This window comes from Dioscorea cayenensis, chromosome 5 (genome assembly GCF_009730915.1).
Source record: "Dioscorea cayenensis subsp. rotundata cultivar TDr96_F1 chromosome 5, TDr96_F1_v2_PseudoChromosome.rev07_lg8_w22 25.fasta, whole genome shotgun sequence".
NCBI lineage: Eukaryota > Viridiplantae > Streptophyta > Magnoliopsida > Dioscoreales > Dioscoreaceae > Dioscorea > Dioscorea cayenensis.
In genome coordinates this window covers 14,517,654-14,539,360 of record NC_052475.1, presented here as the reverse complement: position 1 = coordinate 14,539,360, position 21,707 = coordinate 14,517,654, and the positions used below count along the sequence as shown (strand labels likewise).

At 43.2% G+C, this 21,707-nt stretch overlaps 4 non-coding genes across 4 annotated transcripts; 3 read left to right on the top strand and 1 right to left on the bottom strand.

The window, feature by feature from the left end:
- The first annotated feature begins 104 nt into the window (after positions 1-104).
- On the top strand, positions 105-211 carry LOC120262614. Its single transcript, XR_005536878.1, has one exon. It is a non-coding gene; the product is annotated as a small nucleolar RNA R71 (small nucleolar RNA).
- An 11,440-nt stretch (positions 212-11,651) lies between these two features.
- Positions 11,652-11,757, top strand: LOC120262617. The gene has a single exon (XR_005536881.1). It is a non-coding gene; the product is annotated as a small nucleolar RNA R71 (small nucleolar RNA).
- A 2,106-nt stretch (positions 11,758-13,863) lies between these two features.
- On the bottom strand, positions 13,864-13,970 carry LOC120262564. Its single transcript, XR_005536831.1, has one exon. It is a non-coding gene; the product is annotated as a small nucleolar RNA R71 (small nucleolar RNA).
- A 4,568-nt stretch (positions 13,971-18,538) lies between these two features.
- Positions 18,539-18,645, top strand: LOC120262738. Its single transcript, XR_005536991.1, has one exon. It is a non-coding gene; the product is annotated as a small nucleolar RNA R71 (small nucleolar RNA).
- The last annotated feature ends 3,062 nt before the right edge of the window (positions 18,646-21,707 follow it).

Here is a 21,707-nt window from a genome sequence, read left to right as displayed (position 1 = left end):
CGGGGGTCTTGCAACCTAAGGTACCTCCTGCTATCGCATCCAAGAGTTGCCTTGTACTCGGGTTTAAACCGTTATAAAAGGTCTGAACAATCATCCACTCTAGAAATCCATGTTGCGGGCACTTTCTCAGGAGCTCCTTGAACCTTTCCCATGTCTCAAATAGAGACTCCAATTCGAACTGAATAAAGGATGAGATCTCATTCCTAAGCTTCGCAGATTTTCTGGGAGGAAAATAACGTGCAAGAAAAACTTCTACCATCTTCTCCCATGTGGTAATTGATGCTCTAGGTAATAAGTGTAGTCAGTGCTTCGCTCTCCCTTTTAGGGAAAATGAGACGGCTCTCAAGTTGATGGCATCATCTGGTCACCCTGTTTATCATCAGCATATCACATACCTCAAGAAAAGTCTCTATATGACTATTTGGATCCTCATCGGCCAAACCATTGAACTGTACGGATTGCTGTAACATGTGGATGAATGCCGGTTTCAACTCAAAGTTTTGAGGTGTAATCGGGAGACACACAATACTCGAATTTATCCCTAATACTGAAGGTTTGGCATATTCAGATAATGTTCATTGTTGCTCATTCTGTTCTGCCATGTTTTCAGATTCTTCCACTTCCAAATCAGCTAGATTAGACTGTTCTTGCACAGGCTCTTTCCCTTTTCTTCTAAGTGTACGTTCAAGCTCGTGATCTTCTTAAATCAATATTGAGGGGTTCCCTCGGGTCATAACCTAGAGCAGCACCCAAAAAGAAAGAAAAAGAAATCAGAATGATGATAGAATAAGAAGATATAAAATAGAATATATGGTGAAATAGTTAAGAAAACAAAGTGCAAAGTATCTCTAAACACCTACTACCCGGCAACGGCGCCAAAAATTGGACATGGTCTCCTTGCTTATATCCCGCAAGTACACGGGTTTGTCGAAGTAATAATCCCGAATGAGCGGGTATCGTATCCACAGGGAGTAGGGAATAAAAACACTTAATTCGCTTCTTAGCTATGTCAAAGATGAATAGTGATATATGAGACAATGATTCAATTCTCAAAAGTAAAAATAACAAGTAAGAGAGCACAAGTAAAGGAGAACGTTAAGCAATCGATAAAGATGGGGTACCCGGATATTGTTCCACCTAGGACAATCATTTCAAGTGCAATAACCCTCTATTATGCTTCCTAATTAATGCAATAGTGAGTTATGGAAATCCTTAATTACATAGTCCCAAATCTAAGGTCAACCATTCCTAACTCTATACATGTCCCGGAGGAGAGATTGGGTAACCTCTCAACCTCGCACTCGCATAGAATTGCAATGAGCTCTAGGGATTCCAAGTGATAAATCACTTCCTAATTATAGACCTAACACTTTTGTCCAGGTGGAAGGTCCCTAACCACAATTAAGCCGTAGATACTAAGATCACTTCCACTCTTTACTCGATTGCACTCGCAACTAAGCCCCAGCGGAAAGTCATCCCTTGGACCATTCAGTCTATTATGGCCGCAAAGAACTCAAGGAATGAAGGTAGAATATAACACATCGGAGGGGAAAGGGGACGCTCTTGTACCTCTCGACTCACCCTCTCAACCCTCTCCAACCTAACTTTCTCTAACACTCGTGGTGTGTCACTCACTCACAAGGCTACCAATAAGAAGTCTCAACCCTATTGTCACTCTAAGGGAATATTCAAACAATCAAGCATTTAACGTTGGAACTCACAATAAACATCAATTAATTGAAAGCATAATAAAGAGATTCAATGAAACGAATACATCCTAGGGTTCACAAATACCCAAATACCCACTAGGGGTTTAGCTCTCCATGGAGCTAATTACAATCAAAGAAATAGAATGTAAAAATAATGAATCCATAGAAAACCCCTTCGATAGTCTTGTCGATGGTCTTGTGAAGAGTCCTCTACTCGTCGCAAAAGTTCCTTTGTTCGGCCTAGGATACACCTCGCCAGATCGGTGCCAACGAAAGCTCTCCCAATAACCTTCTTCCAAATGATGCACAATGTTGAAGCCGTAGAACCTCTCTAAAGCCATAGCCAATACCTCTCAAAACCCTAGCGAAGACCTATCTCAAGTCGTGGAAAAGATCGAGAAAAGAATGCTGAAATCTGGGCTGAATCGGCTTTAAATAGGGCTGGAATCGGGGATCCACACGCCCCTTTGGCTTTTTCACACGGGCGTGTGGAAATTCCACACGCCCGTGTGGATTCTCTGTTCTGCTATTTTCTCGGCCGGCTGATGAACAGTGCCTGCTACAGCCGGCTGAGAAACCAGAGAAACAGAGAAACATTGTTCACAGCCGGCCGAGAAACCAGAGAAACAGAGAATCCACACGGGCATGGGGAAATTATCCACGCCCTTGTGGAAATTCCGCACGGGCGCGTGGAGCATACACGCCCGTGTATTCGCCCGATTCTAGCCCTATTTAAAGCCGATTCAGCCACGATTTTGGTATTCTTTTTTCTCCATCTTTTACCCAACTTGAGAGAGGGCTTCGGCTAGGGTTTCGAGGGCTATTGGCCAAGGTTTTGGAGAGGTGCTACGGCTCCGACATTGTCATTCCTTAGGAAAAAGGTTGGTAGGGGAGCTTCCGGACGAGGGAATCCTTGCACGACGAGTAGAGGACTCTCCACAAGACCATCGACACGACTATCGAGGGGGTTTCTTTATGGATTCATTGCTTTTACATTCTATTTCATTGATTGTACTTAGCTCCATGGAGAGCTAAACCCCTAGTGGGTACTCGGGTATTGTGAACCCTAGAATGTATTTGTTTCTTTGAACCTATTTATTATGCTTTCAATAAATTGATGTTTATTGTGAGTTCCAACCTTGAATGCTTGATTTTATGAACATTTCCCCTAGAGTGACACTAGGGTTTAGAGTTCTTGTTGGTAACCTTGTGAGTGAGTGACACACCACGAGCGTTAGACAAATCTAGGTTGGAGAGGGTTGAGATGGTGAGTCGAGAGGTACAGGAGTGTCCCCTTTTCCCTCTAGCGTGATAGATTCTACCTCCGTTCCTCGAGTTCTTTGCAGCTATAATAGAGTGAATGGTCTAAGGGATGAACTTCCGCTTGTGCTTAGTTGGGCGTGCAACGGAGTGAAGCGTTGAGGTGATCTTAGTATCTAGGGCTCAATTGTGGTTAGGGACCTTCCACCTGGACCAAAGGGTTAGGTCTATATTAAGGAAGAGATTTATCACTTGGAATCCCTGGAGCTCATTGCAACTCTATGTGAGTGCGAGGTGTTGAGATTGTTCGATTTCTCCTCCGGGACATGTATAGAGTTAGGCATAGTTGACCTTAGATTTGGGACTATGTAATTAAGGATGTCCATGACTCACCATTGCATTGATTAGGAAGTATAATAGAGGGTTCTTGCATTTGAAACAATTATCCTAGGTGGAGCATTATCCGGGTACCCCATCTTTATCGATTGCCTTACCCCCCTTCTTTACTTTTGCTATCTTTCTTATTGCTTTTACTGTTGAGAATTGAATAATTGTCACACTCATTATCATTGATCTTTTACATAGCTAATAATCGAATTGAGTATTTTTATTCCCTACTCCCTGTGGATTCGATACCCGCTCACCCGGGATTATTATTTCGACAAACCCGTGCACTTGCGGGATATACGCAAGGGGACCTTGTCAATCTTCTATAGTATCCGGCCTAAAATACTTCCCGAATCCATACTTCCATCGAGGTAACACAAATGGGCACACGTTCACGTCGTGGATCGCTTTGCTTCTTTAATGATGGAAAAGTTGGTGGAGATCTTGTTCTATATGCATAAGTCAGAATGCTTGATTATGACTGCCCTTGTGCCCCTCCAAATGGTTGTACTAACTCAAATACGATGAGGTTGGCACACACTCTAGCATCTCACACCCGACCTATGTCTTCGCATTTGAACCATAGCAAGATTTCCTCAAAAATTGGTGCATTATGATCCACATTGGCTTCTTTCCTTCATAATCGGCCTCACAACCCTACCTGCATAAAAGTAACATAAAAACACACATATTAGTGTAAAAACTTGAGAAAGGTAATGCTTAACACAAGGAAAAAATGCTTCGCATTTATATATCACAAGCACTTATCAACTCCTCAAAGTTCTACGCATAAGGGACTTATTTATCTTCAAAAGGTAACAAAAATTGAGAAAGGGTAGTAGCTTCCCATATCCTCTAAGGCAGCCCTTTCCAAAGCTGCTGCTAAGATGGCTTTCACACTTTCGAGGTGGTAGCTCTTTCTACCAGAGTGACAGCTTTCACACATCCCATGAGATAGCTCTTTCTCTCATTAGGGCATAACTAGTATCCGACTTATGAGAGTAGCTTCGTACATCATAGGTGGTAGCTCTTTCCACCTAACATGCACAACTAAACAATAAAACAATTTTTTTTTCTTTTTTAGCAAAATAACATAAGAAACAAAACTAAAACTAGTCAATTTAACATCAAACTTGAGTTTCCAGAAGAGTTTAAAGAGTGAGTAGTGCACAAGTGTCAATCGGGCAAAAATTTTTAAAAAGTCAATCAAGAACTAGAGCTTGAGAACATTCAATGTTAAAAATTCTTCTATACTCAAGAATACAATCATTGAAACTAAGGTGAACCGCCATTGGCTATATGAGCATGTATAACAATCAAAACTAATATAAAAGATATGTGCACTATGGAACTCCCCCCAAACTTAAGTTGTACATTGTCCCCAATGTACATATGCAACCTCACTCATGATGTATATAAATTGAGAATAAATGCGGGAGAAGCAATCAAAACAATACTCCCCAGACTCCTAGTGTTCCATCTGATGGAGCTAATTCGTTGGGAGTGGTGTTCCAACGGGTTATGAAGCACACACGACCAAATGGCGAAGCACCTTGGTCGTGTCTATGACATGTTCTCAATTACCATGATGACAAGACCATCTGCACGCATACATGAGGGGGTTCAGTAAAGCTCAATAAAACAAAAACAGCTCGAGTAAATAAAAGATAGAGAAATGAATACAACTCGAAGTAACAAAACGAAAACAAACTCATAAGGAAAGTCCTTTCTGAGTATACAAGTCCATAATGAAATCAAAATAAAGAGATGAAAATGAAATCAAGTGTCGGTGCCACGCTCTGGCTCCTCTGCTGGATAGTCGAATGGCGCTAGTGGATCTGGTGAGGATAATGTAGGAGGTGCCTGAGAGGTGTGGGGTTATAGCACAAACGGTGAGGCAACATCTCTCTGGTGGATTTGTTGTAGAACATCGAAACTTTGCATGAACTCTGCGAACTGTGTGGCCTGCATCGCATGAACCTCTATTGTCTCTACTAATGCCTCAACAATCTCAGTCCGTATCACCCCCACAACACTCTCGAGCCTCTCAAAACGATCATGGGCTTGAGATGGTGAGAACATGCGTACTGGCGGTGGATCCTCTGCCGCAAGAGGTGCGTCGGTCCCCATCGGTGTCGGATGAGGCTCCAAAGCAGGTTGAGAAGCCTCGACATCGTCTCCGTCCACCTCAACTATCTCCAGGGCAGGAATAATCAGAGCATATACTCCTGACTGAACTCTCCATACGATTCCCATCAATTTTTCTCCATGCCCAGGGGAGCAGGTATAATAACCTTCTCGGCCTTTCTGATCGCATCGAGTAAACCCATACTGACGATTAGGGTAGGAATAATCAGAGCATATACTCCTGACTGAACTCTCCATACGATCCCCATCAATTTTAGTGTCTCCATGCCCAGGGGAGCAGGTATAGTAACCTTCTCGGTCCCCTCTGATCGCGTCGAGTAAACCCATACTAACGATTAGTCTCATGATATAGGGGCTCGAGAAAATCATTCCAAGTCTGGCATACTACCCCTGATGTTGAATATGGTCTTCAGAGATATGCCCTAAATGTATCGGTGTGTGCCGCACCATAGAGTACAAAGATAAAAGCTCCTATCAGCTATGCACACCAGTACTGTCACCTTGCCCACTCACTGACCTACTCAGAACAATGCAAATGTATCTTTAACTAGGGCGGGAGAGGCAAGTGGCCTTCAAAACCCTAGGCTCATGCTACCCATATCCACACAGTACTATGTATGCACGCTGCGGAGTCAAACTCCCAGGATAATCTTTGGACAGCTGCTCATACTCCTTTGTCTCTGTATAACCCGATTCATATAACTCCATCAAGATCGGAAACTGAGTCAGGCTTAAACTATGATGCTGTCCGAGTGGCTCTAAATTGAATGGCAGCGACATTGCTCGAAAGCGTAGATGCAGTGATCGAACTCGAATGAGGCTAGCACCTTGAGTGTCGGTCTGGCGGATGGCGGGATCTACGATCGATAGTAAAGTGTCCCCGACTGCCAATCGCGAAAGCATGTCCTCGATCTCATCCGCCATACCCTCCGCAGCTGAATCTCCACAGGTGTGCTCACATCGTGAAATCTGGTCTGACTAAATCTGAGCCTAGTCAGCAGCTCAAACCTCACCTAAAGCTTGGGAATTGTAAAACTCATGCTCTCAGCCTCGGGAGATGGTTCACGCAGCCATTTATTAGCTTGCTTCTTTGACGGAAATGCCATAACTAGCAAAATTTGAAAGAAACTCGATTAAACAAGTTAATTGAGTAATTCTATAGAAATTCGCACGGTCGTGTGGAATTTCTGCATGCTCGTGTAGATCCACAGGGCGTGAACAAACGCACGGCCGCGCCACAAAAATCCAATAATACACTTTTAAATTCTTTCTAACTTCGTTCTAAACATGTATAATCATTCTAATTATAGAAACAAAGCATGATTGACTAGTTTCATCGATGAAAATCAAGAATTGACGAAGATAAACAAAGATAAGGGCTTACAGATGAGTTGAGATGAAAAACTTTGAATTATCCGGAACACAAAGAAAAAATCCATCCAAATTGGCAATACGAAATCGGGAAAAAGTGTGAATGTGCTTGCAGATGAATGGGAAGTGTGAAAATGAGAAGAAATGATGATCCTTTTAAAAGGACTCGCGCCTCTTGGCATTCTGTACATCCGCAAAGCCGTGCGAAAATTACGAACGCCCGTGCACCTCCATAGGAGAGCTTCACAGGGGCTGATGTACGCCCTGTGCGCTGTCGGGAATAACCCTCACTGCCTTTAAATGCTTTTGCATGGGCTTGTAGAAAATACCCATGCCTGTGCGCCCGACCCACAGGGGCAGCCGCACGTCCCTGTGACTTCTCTGTCCAACCGGAAAGAATCACTAAGTGTTTCTCACGCCCGTGTGGAAATTTCGCACGGGCGTGGACATTGACATACCCAACTCACAGGGGCAGCCGCACGCTCCTGTGTCATCTCAGGATGGAGAAAGCTCATTTGCAAAGATCCGCACAGGTGTACAGAAAATTCCCATGTCCGTACATTTTTCACAAGGGCGAGTCCATGCCCTTGTGTGCTCTCGGGATAATTTGCCAAGCCTCTGCAGGAAAACACACGCCCATGTGGAAGTTACATGATAAGTGCTTGAGTGAACATGTTTTTATGCATGTTTTACATACATTAAGCATCATATTTTATACGGTTTATGTCTCATTTCGTGTATTGGGTGTTCTTTTATGCATATAGGTTGTGAAGGCATTGGGATTTCAAAAGGGAGCGAAGATAGGCTATCATGGCATAATATTGGGAGTTCTTGTACAAATCAAGTTGGAAGACACAAGAGGAGTTCGTGTATGAGGAGATGTGTGCCAACTTCCATAGTTTTTGCAAGCCAAGTTATTAATGGAAGGGCACAAAGGCAGCCATGTCTCCACATTCCTCCTCTTTGTAAAGATTTCAAGACCTTTCAAGACGCATTGATGAAGGAAAAGCCGTATAGCCTACCATATGATCGTGTGCCCGATCGTGTGGCCTTAAGAGGAGAATGTTTATCATCGTGTAGCAAAAGTATTATAGAAGAATTACTGTAGCAGAATTACTATTCACTCGCCCGCGCGGAAATTCCTGCGACGCGTGACATCGCAGCACGTGCGTGGGAGGGCACGTGACGAGCGCATTGTGAGTTTATAAATACACCTTTTGGCCGATTCTAAAGGGACTTTTTGCGGAGCTTTGAGCATAGACATTGAGAGAAGGCGGCTGGGGTTTTGAGGAGAAGGTCTTCGCCGATTGATAGGGAGTTCTTCACCAACTTTGATAGATTCCTTCGATGTCATAGCATTTTTTGGGGAGCCATTGGCGACCTAGCTTGGGAGAGGAATCCTTCAAGACGATAGAACTACCAATCAAGGCCAATCCGCGCATGGTCGAGGGGGTTTTCTCTATGGGTTTTATTGCTTTTCATTGTATTCATTATTGTTTTTGTAACTAGGCCCATGGAGGGCTAAACCCTAGTGGGTATTTGGGCATGTGAACCCTAAGATTTATATTTTTTTGGATTGATTCTCTTAATGTTTCTAGTTAATCCGAGTTGTCTTGAGTTTTAATCTTGTGATTTAATTGCTTGCTAGTGTTGTTAATCGTTGTGGTTGATTTACATTGCATGATTTAATACTTTAATGTGAGATGTCTCAATTAGAGTTAGATTTCCAAGATGAAAGAGGGTTGAGATGGTGAGCCTTGAGATGGAGGAGTGTCCCCTTTCCCTTTCGATTGAGTGTTTCCTATCTCCGTATTCCATATTCTCTTTGCAACCATATTTGGTGTGAGGCGTGAGATTGCTCGATTTCTCCGCCGGGACCTTGTAGGGGGTTAGGATCCTTCGCCGGGAATTAGGGTTGGATCTACATTTAGGAATCGGTTTCACTCTTAGGTTTCCTTAGAGCATATTACGGTCATATGGGGTGTGAAGTGTTGAGATTGGTTGATTTCTCCACGGGACCTTGTAGGGGACTAGTGCCTTTTTGCTTGGAGACAAGGATTGGTTATCGTTGGACTACCTCGACTCATTAGACTCGATTCTAGAGCATTTAGTGAATCTTGAGCTTTAAAGAAGATCTTAGGGGGATTATTGCCCGAATACCTCATCCTTAGTGATTGAGACTCTTCTACTTTATTTCTTGCATACTTGTTTGCTTTGCTTGCAATTAGTTCACTTCATTATATTCATTAATTCCGACTAGATAATTGAGAAGTGGTTATTACTAGTACTTCCGTTCCCTGTGGATTCGACTACCCGACTCACCGGGTAATTATTACTTCGACACCCGTGCACTTGCGGTTTACACACGCATATTCGGACGTGTCATTACACACGGGCGTGTGAAAATTGCAAGGGCGCTCACAGGGGTGAGCCCACGCCTCTGTGCCTTCTCTGGATGAGCTCGCAATAAAACAGCACGGGCCTGCGGAAATTCCATATGCACGTGCATTTTCTCTAGATGATATAGAAAACTCTGTAGGCTCAGTAGAAATTTCCTGAACATGTGTACACATTCAGAGCTTGCCTTTTTATGCAAAATACACCAGTGAAAAACACTAAAAAGAAGCTCAAGCGACTTAAACTTTGCCAAATCCTCATGAAAAAACATGATGACATTAAAATACACAATACAATATACAATAGAAGCATCTAAAAATCAAGACACCAACACCCAACAAGTTATTCATGCAAAAACTAAACTAACAACTAAGAAAAAGAAAAAGTAAACACTTGGATTGCCTCCCAAGAAGCGCTTGTTTTACGTCACTAAGCTTGACATACCTCGTCCTTACCTCACGGGGGATCATATATGAATGTTGCCCTCTTACCCATGGCTTGAAAGCATGACGAGCAAAGTTTCTTGATGATAGAGGGAGAGTTATCGGGCTTGGGACCACCTAGCAATGGTTCATCCAACTTGGTCTGTTCACGCACATCTCCAACAGCCTTGGAGCATTTCTGTTGGCGTCTCCTCACCCTCTTCATCTTCCGAAGCACCTTCTTCAGGATCCCCAGAGTACATGGTACTTCTTCCATCGAGCCAAGCATCATTACTTCTTCATTTTCCTCCTTTTGGTCGAACAAGCCCTCGTAGGGGTCCGGATTGAATATTTCCTACATATATTCATCAACAATCTCATCATTAGTGTCTAGAAAATACAAAGTATCATTGAAATCTAGAGAATGCTGCATGGCTTTAGCAAGGCGGTATGTGAGCTTGTCATCTCCAACTCTCAAAGTTAGCTCCCCACCATCCATGTCAATCAATGCCTTGGAAGTCCGCAAGAACAACCTCCCAAGTATCAAGGGTACATCCGCATCCTCATCGACGTCTAGCACCACAAAATCTATATGAAATATGTACTTGTCGACCTTAACAAGCACATCTTCGATGATACCCCTCGGATGTCTCACCGTTCTGTCCACCAATTGCAAAGTCATCCGAGTCGGCCTAGGCTCGCCCAAGCCTAGCTTCTGAAAGAAGGTGTATGGCATGACGTTGATATTGGCCCTTAAGTTTGCCAATGCGATTTCTTTACCAAAATTGCCAATGTTGCATGAAATGATGAAGCTTCTTGGGTCTTTCCTTTTGTTCGGCATGTTCTTTTGCAAAATCGCTGAGCAAGAAGCATCTAAGATCACTACAACACTCTCCTTTAACTTCCTCTTGTTAGTCAACAAGTCCTTCATGAATTTTGCATACTTAGGCATTTGAGACAATGCCTCAACAAAAGGAATGTTGATGTGGAGTTGCTTTAACAAACTCAGGAACTTCTTGTATTGTTCATCTTCTTGGTTATTCTTCAACCTAGAGGGATAGGGGATTCTTTGCTTGAAAGGTAGTGGTGCCACCTCCTTTTCTTTGCTTGTTTCCTCTTCAACCTCTATGACCTTGAGTGCGTGTTCATTGGGCTGCTCACTCGAAAACCTACCTTCAACATCACGACCACTTCTCAAAGTGATCGCCTTCACATGCTCTCTAGGATTGGTCTCGGTATTGCTTGGCAAGCTTCCTTGTGATCTCTTAGATAGAGACTTCGCAATTTGCCCCACTTAATTCTCAAGGTTGTGAAAAGAAGCGGTGTGGTTGTGAAATGTAGCCTCAATTGATTGAAAACTTGTAGCCAATGATTGCACAAATCTAGTCAAGGCCTTCTCCAAATTGGTCATTGGTCTCCAAATCGGAGACTTCGGTTCTCCGTGTTTGGGGCTTGTTGTTATTGGAATCGGTGGCCCCATGGCCTTTTGTGGAACTTGGTTACTCCACGAGAAATTGGGATGATTTTTTTCCAACTGGATTGTAGGTCTTGCTATATGGATTCCCTTGATTCCTCATCGCGTACCCACAAAATCAACATTCTCAGCGAAGATGCATCACCAATAGAGATCAGGCAATCGGAAGGAGCATGTCCTATACCACACCCGTTGCAATTCGTCACGGCCGCTACTCTATTTGAAGTTAGGAGATCTAATTTCTTACTCAAAGTTTACACTTGAGCCGCCAATGAAGTTACTGCATCTATCTCTTCGAGACCGCCCACCTTTTTCTTCTCCCTAGCATTCCATTGGTAGCTGTTTAACCCCATTTCTTCAATTAACTGATGGGCCTCATCGGGGGTCTTGCTACCTAAGGTACCTCCTGCTGTCGCATCCAAGAGTTGCCTTGTACTCGGGTTCAAACCGTTATAAAAAGTCTGAACAATCATCCACTCTAGAAATCCATGTTACGGGCACTTTCTCAGGAGCTCCTTGAACCTTTCCCACATCTCAAATAGAGACTCCAATTCTGATTGTACAAAGGACGAGATCTCATTCCTAAGCTATGCAGATTTTCTGGGAGGGAAATAACGGGCAAGAAAAGCTTCTACCATCTCCTCCCATGTGCTAATTGATACTCTAGGTAATGAGTGTAGCCACTGCTTCACTCAACCCTTTAAAGAAAATAGGAAGGCTCTCAACTTGATGGAATCATCCGTCACCCTGTTTATCTTGAGCATATCATGCACCTCGAGAAAGTTCTCTATATGACTATTTGGATCCTCATCGGCCAAACCATTGAACTATGCAGATTGCTGCAACCTATGGATGAATGACGGCTTCAGCTCGAAGTTTTGAGCTATAATCGGTGGAAGGAAAATACTCGATTGTGTCCCAATCTTTGAAAATGCGGTATAATCGGATAATGTCCTCTGTTGTTCATTTTGTTCCGCCATATTATCCGACCCTTAAACTTCCAAATCAACCATATTAGACTATTCTTACACAGGTTCTTTCCCTTTTGTTTTAAATGTACGTTCGAGCTCGGGATCTCCTTCAATGAATACAGAGGGTTTCCTTCGGGTTATGAACTTGGAGCTGTACCAAAAGAAAGAAAACAAATCAGAACGATGATAGAAAATAAGATTGAAATAGAATGAATAAATGAATAGCTAAGAAAACAAAGTGCAAAGTATCTCTAAACGCCTATTCCCCGGCAACGACGCCAGAAACTTGATAACGCCCCTTGCATATGTCCCGCAAGTGCATGGGTTTGTTGAAGTAATAAAATCCCAGTTGAGTGGGTATCATATCCACAGGGAGTAGGGAGTAAAATACTTAAATTGCTTCTTAACTAAGTGAAATATGAATAGTGATTTATATGACAAGATGTAATTTAAACCAACATAAAAGAGACAAAAGAGAGAACACAAGTAAAGGAGATGTAAGGCAATTGATATAAATGGGATACTCGGATATTGATCCGCCTAGGACAATCGGCTATGGGGGTAGTATGAAATTCCTGTTTTCTTCTCTTTTCGCCCAAATGATATCTTCTTGTTCTCCATGGCTTCCTTATGCTCTACAAAACAAATAGTAGATGATTAAGCATAAAACGGGCATCAAACCTCACAAAATACACGCAAAGTGAATATGATATATACATGAAAACATCTACATTTAGACACTTATCAGCTCTCAAAATCCTAGCCGCAGCCCTCTCTCAAGTTGGAGAAAAGATGGAGAAAAGAATCTTTGAAATCAGTAGAAATCTGCTTTTAAAGAGTGGAATCGGGGAATCCACATGCCCACGTGGATATTCCACGAGCTTGTGAAATTAACACACGGGCTGTGGAATTTCCACATGCACTGTAATGGCTTCTCTATTACGAAACACTCCCAAAAACCATGCTTTCATCGAGGTAACATAAAAGGGCGCTCATTTACAACATAGATCGCTTTGCTTCTTCAATGAACGGCTGCGTTGGTGGATATCTTGTTACACATGCACATGCCGGAATACTTAGAATGTGACTGCCTTTGTGTCCCTCCAACTCATTGTGCTAGCTTGAATACAAGGAGGTTGGCACACATTCTAGCATCTTAAACCCAACTTATATCTTCGCGTTTGAACCTTCTCAAGATTTCATCCAAATAGTGCACTCACGATCTACATTGTCTTCTTTTTCTAAGATTCGGCTTCACAACCCTATATGCATGAAAGTAATATAACTACACACATATTAGTGTTAAAACCCAATAAAAGTAATGCTCATCATAAGAAAAGAACACTTCGCATTCTTATCACACAAGCACTTATCATGCCAGACCCTCAGTTTTGGGCACACAGTCTTGTTTTGTGCGACCACTGATTACGGCTCAGAATTTTTAGCTAAAGCCGGCATTCATCCACATGTTATAGCAGTACACATAGTTTAATGGGTTGGCCGATGAGGATTCAAACAATCACAAAGAGAATTTCTTGGAAGTGTGCGGCATGCTCAAGATCAATATTGTTACGGATAATGCCATCAAATTGAGAGCCTTCCCATTTTCTTTGAAGGGGAGAGCGAAGCAATGGCTACGTTTATTACCTAGAGCATTGATTATTACATGGGAGGAGATGGTAGAAGCTTTTCTTACCTGATATTTTCCACCCGGAAAATCTGCAAAGCTTAGGAATGAAATATCCTCCTTCATGCAAACGGAATTGGAGTCTTTATTTGAGATATAGGAGAGATTTAAGGAGCTCATGTGGAAATGTCCTTAACATGGGTTTCCTGAGTGGATGATTATTCAGACTTTTTAAAATGGGTTGAACCCTAGCACAAGGTAGTTACTTGATGTGCAGCAGGAGATAGCATATGTAGCAAGACCCCCGAAGTAGCACGAGAATTGATTGAAGAAATGGGTTTGAATAGCTACCAATGGAATGCAAGAGAGAAGAAGAAAGTGGTCGATCTCCATGAGATTGATGCGGTTATATCGTTGGCGGCCTAAGTTGAGCCATTGAGTAAGAAGTTAGACAGTCTAACTTCTCCTAGATTGGTGGCTGTGATGAATTATAATGGATGTGAAGGAGGCCATGCTCCATCTGATTTTCTGATAGCTATTGGTGGTAGATCCTCCATGGAACAAGTTGGTTTTATAGGTAATGCGATGAGGGTCCAAGGATATACATATAGCAATACCTACAATCCGGGTTGGAGAAGCCATCTGAACTTTTCTTGGCATAATCAAGGGCAATAAAAGGCCACAGCATGACTGGGTTTCCAACAACAATAAAGAATCCCGAACAGGGAGAATCGAGTTTCAAGCTTGGAGACCTGAATGACTGATCTAGAGAAAGCTTTGACTATATTTGTTCAATCATCGGATACAAGATTTCAGTGGGTCAAAGCTACACTTCACAACCACACCGCTTCATTGCACAATCTAGAAAATCAAGTGGGGCAAATTGCGAAGTCCCTATCGAAGAGACCTCAAGGGAGTTTACCTAGAAACACTGAAACCAATAAGAGAGAACATGTGAAGGCGATCACTTTGAGAAGTGGCCGTGAGGTTGAGGTTAGGCTTCCAAGTGAGAAAACCAATGTTAAAGCACCTGAGGTCGTGGAGGTTCAGGAGAGAACTAACAAGAAGAAGGTGGTGGCACCCCCACCGTACAAGCCAAGAATCCCTTACCCTTCAAGATTGAGGAACAACCAAAATGATAAACAATACAAAAAGTTCTTGGTGCTATTGAAGCAATTGCACATCAACATTCCTTTGTGGAAGCGTTCTTAGATGCCTCTTGTTTAGCAGTTTTGCAAAAGAATATGCCGAAGAAGAAGAAAGACCCCGGAAGCTTCATTATTCTGTGCAACATTGGTAATATGGGTAAAGAGATGGCATTGGAAGATTCAGGGGAAAGTATCAATGTCATGCCATACTCATTCTTTCATAAGCTAGGCTTGGGAGAGCCTAGGCCCACTCGGATGACACTTCAATTGGCTGACCGAACTGTTAGACATCCGAGGGCCATTGTTGAAGACGTACATGTGAAGGTTGACAAGTACATATTTCTTGTAGACTTTGTAGTGTTGGACGTCGATTAAGATGTAGATGTTCCTTTGACCAACAAGAGGAAGTTGGAGGACAGTGCATCGGTGATCTTATATGCCTCTTGTTCAGCAGTTTTGCAAAAGAATATGACAAACAAGAAGAAAGACCTCGGAAGCTTCATCATCCCGTGAAACATTGGTAATATGGGTGAAGAGATGGCATTGGCGGATTCATGGGCCAGTATCAACATCATGCTATACTTGTTCTTTTAGTAGCTAAGCTTGGGAGAGCCTAGGCGCACTTGGATGACACTTTAATTAGTGGACCAAACAGTTAGACATTCGAGGGGCATTATCGAAGACATACTTGTGAAGGTTGACAAGTACATATTTCCTGTGGACTTTGTTGTGTTGGATGTTGATGAGAAAGTAGATGTTCCTTTGATACTTGGGAGGCTATTCTTGCACTTCCAAGGTACTTATCGACATGGACGGTGGGGAGTTGACACTATGGTTTGGCGATGACAAGTTGACATACTACCTCGCTGAAGCCATGCGATATTCTCCTGACTTTTATAATATCCTTTAATTTTTGACACTAATGATGAACTAATAGATGAATATGTGTAGGAAATGATGAATCCCGACCCATATGAAGGGCTGCTAGACCAAGAAGTGGAAAATGAAGAAGTCTTGATGCTCAGTCTAAAGGAAAAGGGTACCATCTACCCCGGGGATAATGAACAAGGTGCTCTGACAAATGAAGCGAGCAAGGAGATGCCACAAGAAACACCCCAACGCTAATGGGGAAATACAAGAATGAAGTGAGGGTGACAAACTCTCATGTGTTAACATTCTCGATAACTCCTCCTCTACCCTCAAAAGATTATGTTCATCATGCTTTCAGGTTATGGGTAAGAGGGAAACCTTCATCTATGAGCCCCCATAAGGTAAGGAGAGGTAAGTCAAGCTTAGTGACATTACACAAATGCTTCTTGGGAGACAACCCAAGTCTTTACTAATTTTCTACGTTTTTAGTTTAGAACTTGCATGAATAAGGCATTGAGTGTTGGTGTCTTGATTCTTACATGCAAATTGCCATGTTTTTATTGTGGACCGTTGGTGTCTTCATTTGCTTACTTTTGTGTGGTGAAGTATCATGGTCATTTAAGCATGTTTTTTATGTTTCTCTAGTTACTTGTGCATATGTAGGCAGGCTTTGAATGAGTGTATTTATTTAGTATTCTTCTGCAAAGCCTACAAATTGTTCTAAGTCATCCAAAAAAAACACTCGGCCATGTGGAAATTCCACACAGGCATGTGTTTTCATTCAGACCTCATCCCGAGAGGACATAGGGGCGTGTGTCTGCCCCTGTGAATGACCTTGTGATAGTGACAAGGTCCCCTTGCGTATATCCCGCAAGTGCACGGGTTTGTCGAAGTAATAATCCCGGATGAGGGGGTATCGAATCCACAGACAGTAGGGAATAAAAACACTTAATCCGCTTCTTAGCTATGTGAAAGATCAGTAGTGATAAGTGTGACAATAATTCAATTCCCAAAAGTAAAAACAGTCTTGGGGCGTTTTCGGTGGCGTCTTCGAGCCCTCTTCATTTTTTGGAGCACCTTCTAAAAGATTCCCGGGGTAGATGTTTCCTCTCCAGTCGAACCAAGCATCAGCACTTCTTCATTGCTTTCCTCTTGGTCAAACAAACCTTTATACGAGTCCGGGTTGAACATTTCCTGTATATATTCATCAACAATCTCATCAGTAATGTCTAGAAAATACAAAGTGTTGTTAAAATCGAGAGAATGCCGCATGGCTTCAGCAAGGCGGTAAGTGAGCTTATCGTCTCCGACTCTCAATGTGAGCTCTCCGCCGTCCATGTCAATCAATGCTTTGGAAGTCCGCAAGAACGGTCTCCCAAGTATCAAGGGTACCTCTGCATCCTCATCGACATCTAGCACTACAAAGTCAACCGGAAAAATATACTTGTCCACCTTGACAAGCACGTCTTCAATGATGCCTCTCGGATGTCGTATCGTTCGGTCCGCCAATTGTAAAGTCATCCGAGTAGGCCTAGGCTCACCCAAACCTAGCTTTTGGAAAAAAGTGTATGGCATGACATTGATACTCGCTCCTGAATCCGCCAATGCCATTTCCTCACCTAAGTTGCCGATGTTACACGGGATAATGAAGCTTCCCGGGTCCTTCTTCTTGTTTGGCATGTTCTTTTGTAACGTCACCGAACATGAAGCATCAAGCACCACTGAAGCACTCTCCTCCAATTTCCTCTTGTTGGTCAATAGATCTTTAAGGAACTTCGCATACTTAGGCATTTCAGCCAAAGCCTCAACAAAAGGAATGTTGATGTGGAGTTGCTTGAATCTAGAGGGATAAGGGATTCTTGGCTTGAAAGGTGGGGGTGCCACCTCTTTCTCCTTGCTTGTTCCCTTGTCAACCCCTACGACCTCGGGTGCGTGTTCTTTCGGCTTCTCACTTGGAAGCCTCCCTTCAACCTAATGACCGCTTCTCAAAGCGATCACCTTCACATGTTCTCTCGGGTTGGTTTCCGTGTTGCTTGGTAAACTCCCATATGGCCTTTTGGAAAGAGATTTCGCAATTTGCCCCACTTGATTTTCAAGGTTATGCAACGAGGCGGTGTGATTGCGAAGTGTAGCCTCGACTGATTCAAACCTTGTATTTGCCGATTGAACAAATCTAGCCAAGTGCTTCTCCAAATCCTTCATTCGGGTTTCCAAGCGTAAATTCGCTTTTTCCACTTGAGGGGCTTGTTGTTGTTGTTGGAACCCCGATGGCACCATGGTCTTCTGTGGTCCTTGATTACTCCATGAAAAGTTGGGATGATTCTTCCAACCTGAATTGTAGGTGTTGCTGTATGGATTCCCTTGAGGTCTCATTCCATTACCTACAAAGTCGACATTCTCAACTGAAGAAACATCACCAATGACGATTGGGCAATCGGAGGGAGCATGTCCTCCACCACAACCAGTGCAATTGATTACAGCCGCAACGCTATTCGAAGCTATAAGATCTAGCTTCTTACTCAAACTCTCCACTTGGGCCGCCAATGAAGTTACCGCATCAATTTCATGGAGACCGGCCATCTTTTTCTTCTCCCTCGCATTCCACTGGTAGCTATTTAACCCCATTTCCTCAATCAATTGATGAGCTCGTCAGGGGTCTTGCTACCTAAGGTACCTCCTGCCGCCACATCCAAGAGTTGTCTTGTACCTGCATTCAACCCATTATAGAAGGTTTGAACAATCATCCACTCCAGAAATCCGTGTTGCGGACACTTGCGCAGGAGTTCCTCGAATCGTTCCCATGTCTCAAATAGAGACTCCAATTCCAATTGCATAAAGGATGAGATCTCATTCCTAAGCTTGGCTAATTTTTCGGGAGGGAAATAACATGCTAGAAAAGCTTCTACCATCTCCTCCCATGTAGTGATTGATGCCCTAGGCAATGAGTGTAGCCACTGCTTTGCTTTCCCCTTTAAGGAAAATGGGAAGGCTCTCAATTTGATGGCATCATCCATCACACCATTGATCTTCAGCATGTCGCACACCTCGAGGAAGCTCTCTATGTGACTGTTTGGATCCTCATCGGCCAACCCTTTGAATTGTGCTGACTGCTGTAGCATATGGATGAATGCCGGCTTTAGCTCAAAATTCTGAGCTGTAATTGGGGGACGCACAATACTCGATTGTGTCCCCAACATTGAAGGTCTGGCATAATCGGATAGTGTTCGTTGTTGCTCATTCTATTCTGCCATGTTCTCAGATCCTTCTACTTCCAAATCAGCTCGATTAGGTTGTTCTTGTACAGGTTCTTTCCCTTTCCTTCGAAGTGTATGTTCAAGCTCAGGGTCTTCTTCAATCAATATTGATGGATTCCCTCGGGTCATAACCTGAAGCTGTACCAAAAGAAAAAGAAAAAGAAAATCAGAAAAATGATAGAAAAAGAAGATATGGAATAGAATGTGCGGTGAAATAGCTAAGAAAACAAAGTGCAAAGTGTCTCTAAATGGCGCCAATAACTTGACAAGGTCCCCTTACTTATATCCCGCAAGTGTACGGGCTTGTTGAAGTAATAATCCCGGGTGAGCGGGGTCGAATCCACAGGGAGTAGGGAGTAAAAATACTTAATTTGATTCTTAGCTATGTGGAATATCAATAGTGATAAGTGTGAAATTGATTCAATTCTCAACATTAAAAACAACAAGTGAAAGAGCAAAAGTAAGAAGAGGGTAAGGCAATCGATAAAGAATGGGGTACCCGGATAATGCTTCACTTAGGATGATTGCTTCAAGTCCAAGAACTCTCTATTATGCTTCCTAATCAATGCAATGGTGAGTCGTGGAAATCCTTACATACATAGTCCCAAATCTAAGGTCAACTATGCCTAACTCTATACATGTCCCGGAGGAGAAATCGAGCAATCTACCTCGCACTCGCATAGAGTTGCAATGAGCTCTAGGGATTCCAAGTGATAAATCTCTTCCTAAATATAGACCTACCCCTTTGGTCCAGGTGGAAGGTCCCTAGCCATAATTAAGCCCTAGATACTAAGATCCTCTCAACGCTTCACTCCATTGCACGCGTAACTAGGCCCCAGCGGAGGTTCATCCCTTAGACCATTCACTCGATTATGGCCGCAAAGAACTCGAGGAACAGAGGTAGAATCTATCACATCGGAGGGGAAAGGGGACGCTCCTGTACCTCTCGACTCACCCTCTCAACCCTCTGCAACCTAGCTTTGTCTAACGCTAGTGGTGTGTCACTCACTCACAAGGTTAACAACAAGAACTCTCAACCCTAGTGTTACTCTAGTGGAAATGTTCATACAATCAAGCATTCAAGGTTGGAACTCACAATAAACATCAATTTATTGAAAGCATAATAAAGAAGTTCAATGAAACGAATACATCCTAGGGTTCACAATCATCCAAGTACCCACTAGGGCTTTAGCTCTCCATGGTGCTTAGTACAATCAAAGAAATCGAATGTAAAAGCAATGAATCCATAAAGAAACCCCCTCGATGGTCGTGTTGATGGTCTTGTGGAGAGTCCTCTACTCGTCGTCCAAGGATTCCTTCATCCGGTATAGGATACGCCTCGATGGAAGCTCCCCTACCAATCTTCTTCCTAATGGAATCATGATGTCGGAGCCATAGAACCTCTCCAAAACCTTGGCCAATACCCCTTGAAACCCTAGCCGAAGCTCTCTCACAAGTTGGAGAAAAGATGGAGAACAGAATACCAAAATCGGGGTTGAATCGGCTTTAAATAGGGCTGGAATCGGGCAACTCCACGGGCGTGGACGATACACGCACCCGTGCGGAATTTCCACATGGGCGTGGATAATTTCCACATGCCAGTGTGGATTCTCTGTTTCTCTGATTTCTCGGCCGGCTGTGAACAGTGTTGCTACAGTGCTCTGCTACAGTCTTCGTCCTGATTAACTTCCCAATTTCTTGAGGATAGAGGGTGTACTCTCGGGCTTTGGACCACATAGCAATGGTTCGTCCAACTTCCTTGGCTCATGAACGTCTCAAACAATCTTGGAGCATTTTCGGTGGCGTCTCCGAGCCCTCTTCATTTTCCGAGCACCTTCTTCAAGATCCCGGGGTAGATGTTTCCTCTCCAGTCGAGACCAAGCATCATTACTTCTTCATTGCTCTCCTCTTGGTTTGAACAATCCTTCATACGGATCCTGAGTTTGAACATTTCCTACATATATTCATCAATAATTTCATCGATGAGTGTCTAGAAAGTATAGAGTATCATCAAAATCGAGAGAATGCCGCATGGCTTCAGCAAGGCGGTATGTGAGCTTATCATCTCCAACTCTCAAAGTGAGCTCCCCGCCGTCCATGTTAATCAATGCTTTGGAAGTCCACAAGAACGGTCTCCCAAGTATCAAAGTTACATCTGCATCCTCATCGACATCTAGCAGTACAAAGTCAACCGAAAAAATGTACTTGTCCACCTTGACAAGCACGTCTTCAATGATGCCTCTCGGATGTCGTACCGTTCAGTCCGCTAATTATAAAGTCATCCAAGTAGGCCTAGGCTCACCCAAGCCTAGCTTTTGGAAGAAAGTATATGGCATGACGTTGATGCTCGCACCTGAATCCGCCAATGCCATTTCCTCACCTAAGTTGCCGATGTTACATGGAATGATGAAGCTTCCCGGGTCTTTCTTCTTGTTCGGCATGTTCTTTTGCAACACCACCGAGCATGAAGCATCTAGCACCACTGAAGCACTCTCCTCCAATTTCCTCTTGTTCGTCAATAGGTCTTTCAGGAACTTCGCATACTTAGGCATTTGAGCCAATGCCTCAACAAAAGGAATGTTGATGTGGAGTTGCTTGAACAAACTAAAGTAGTTCTTATATTGTTCATCCCCTTGGTCATTCTTCAATCTAGAGGGATAAGGGATTCT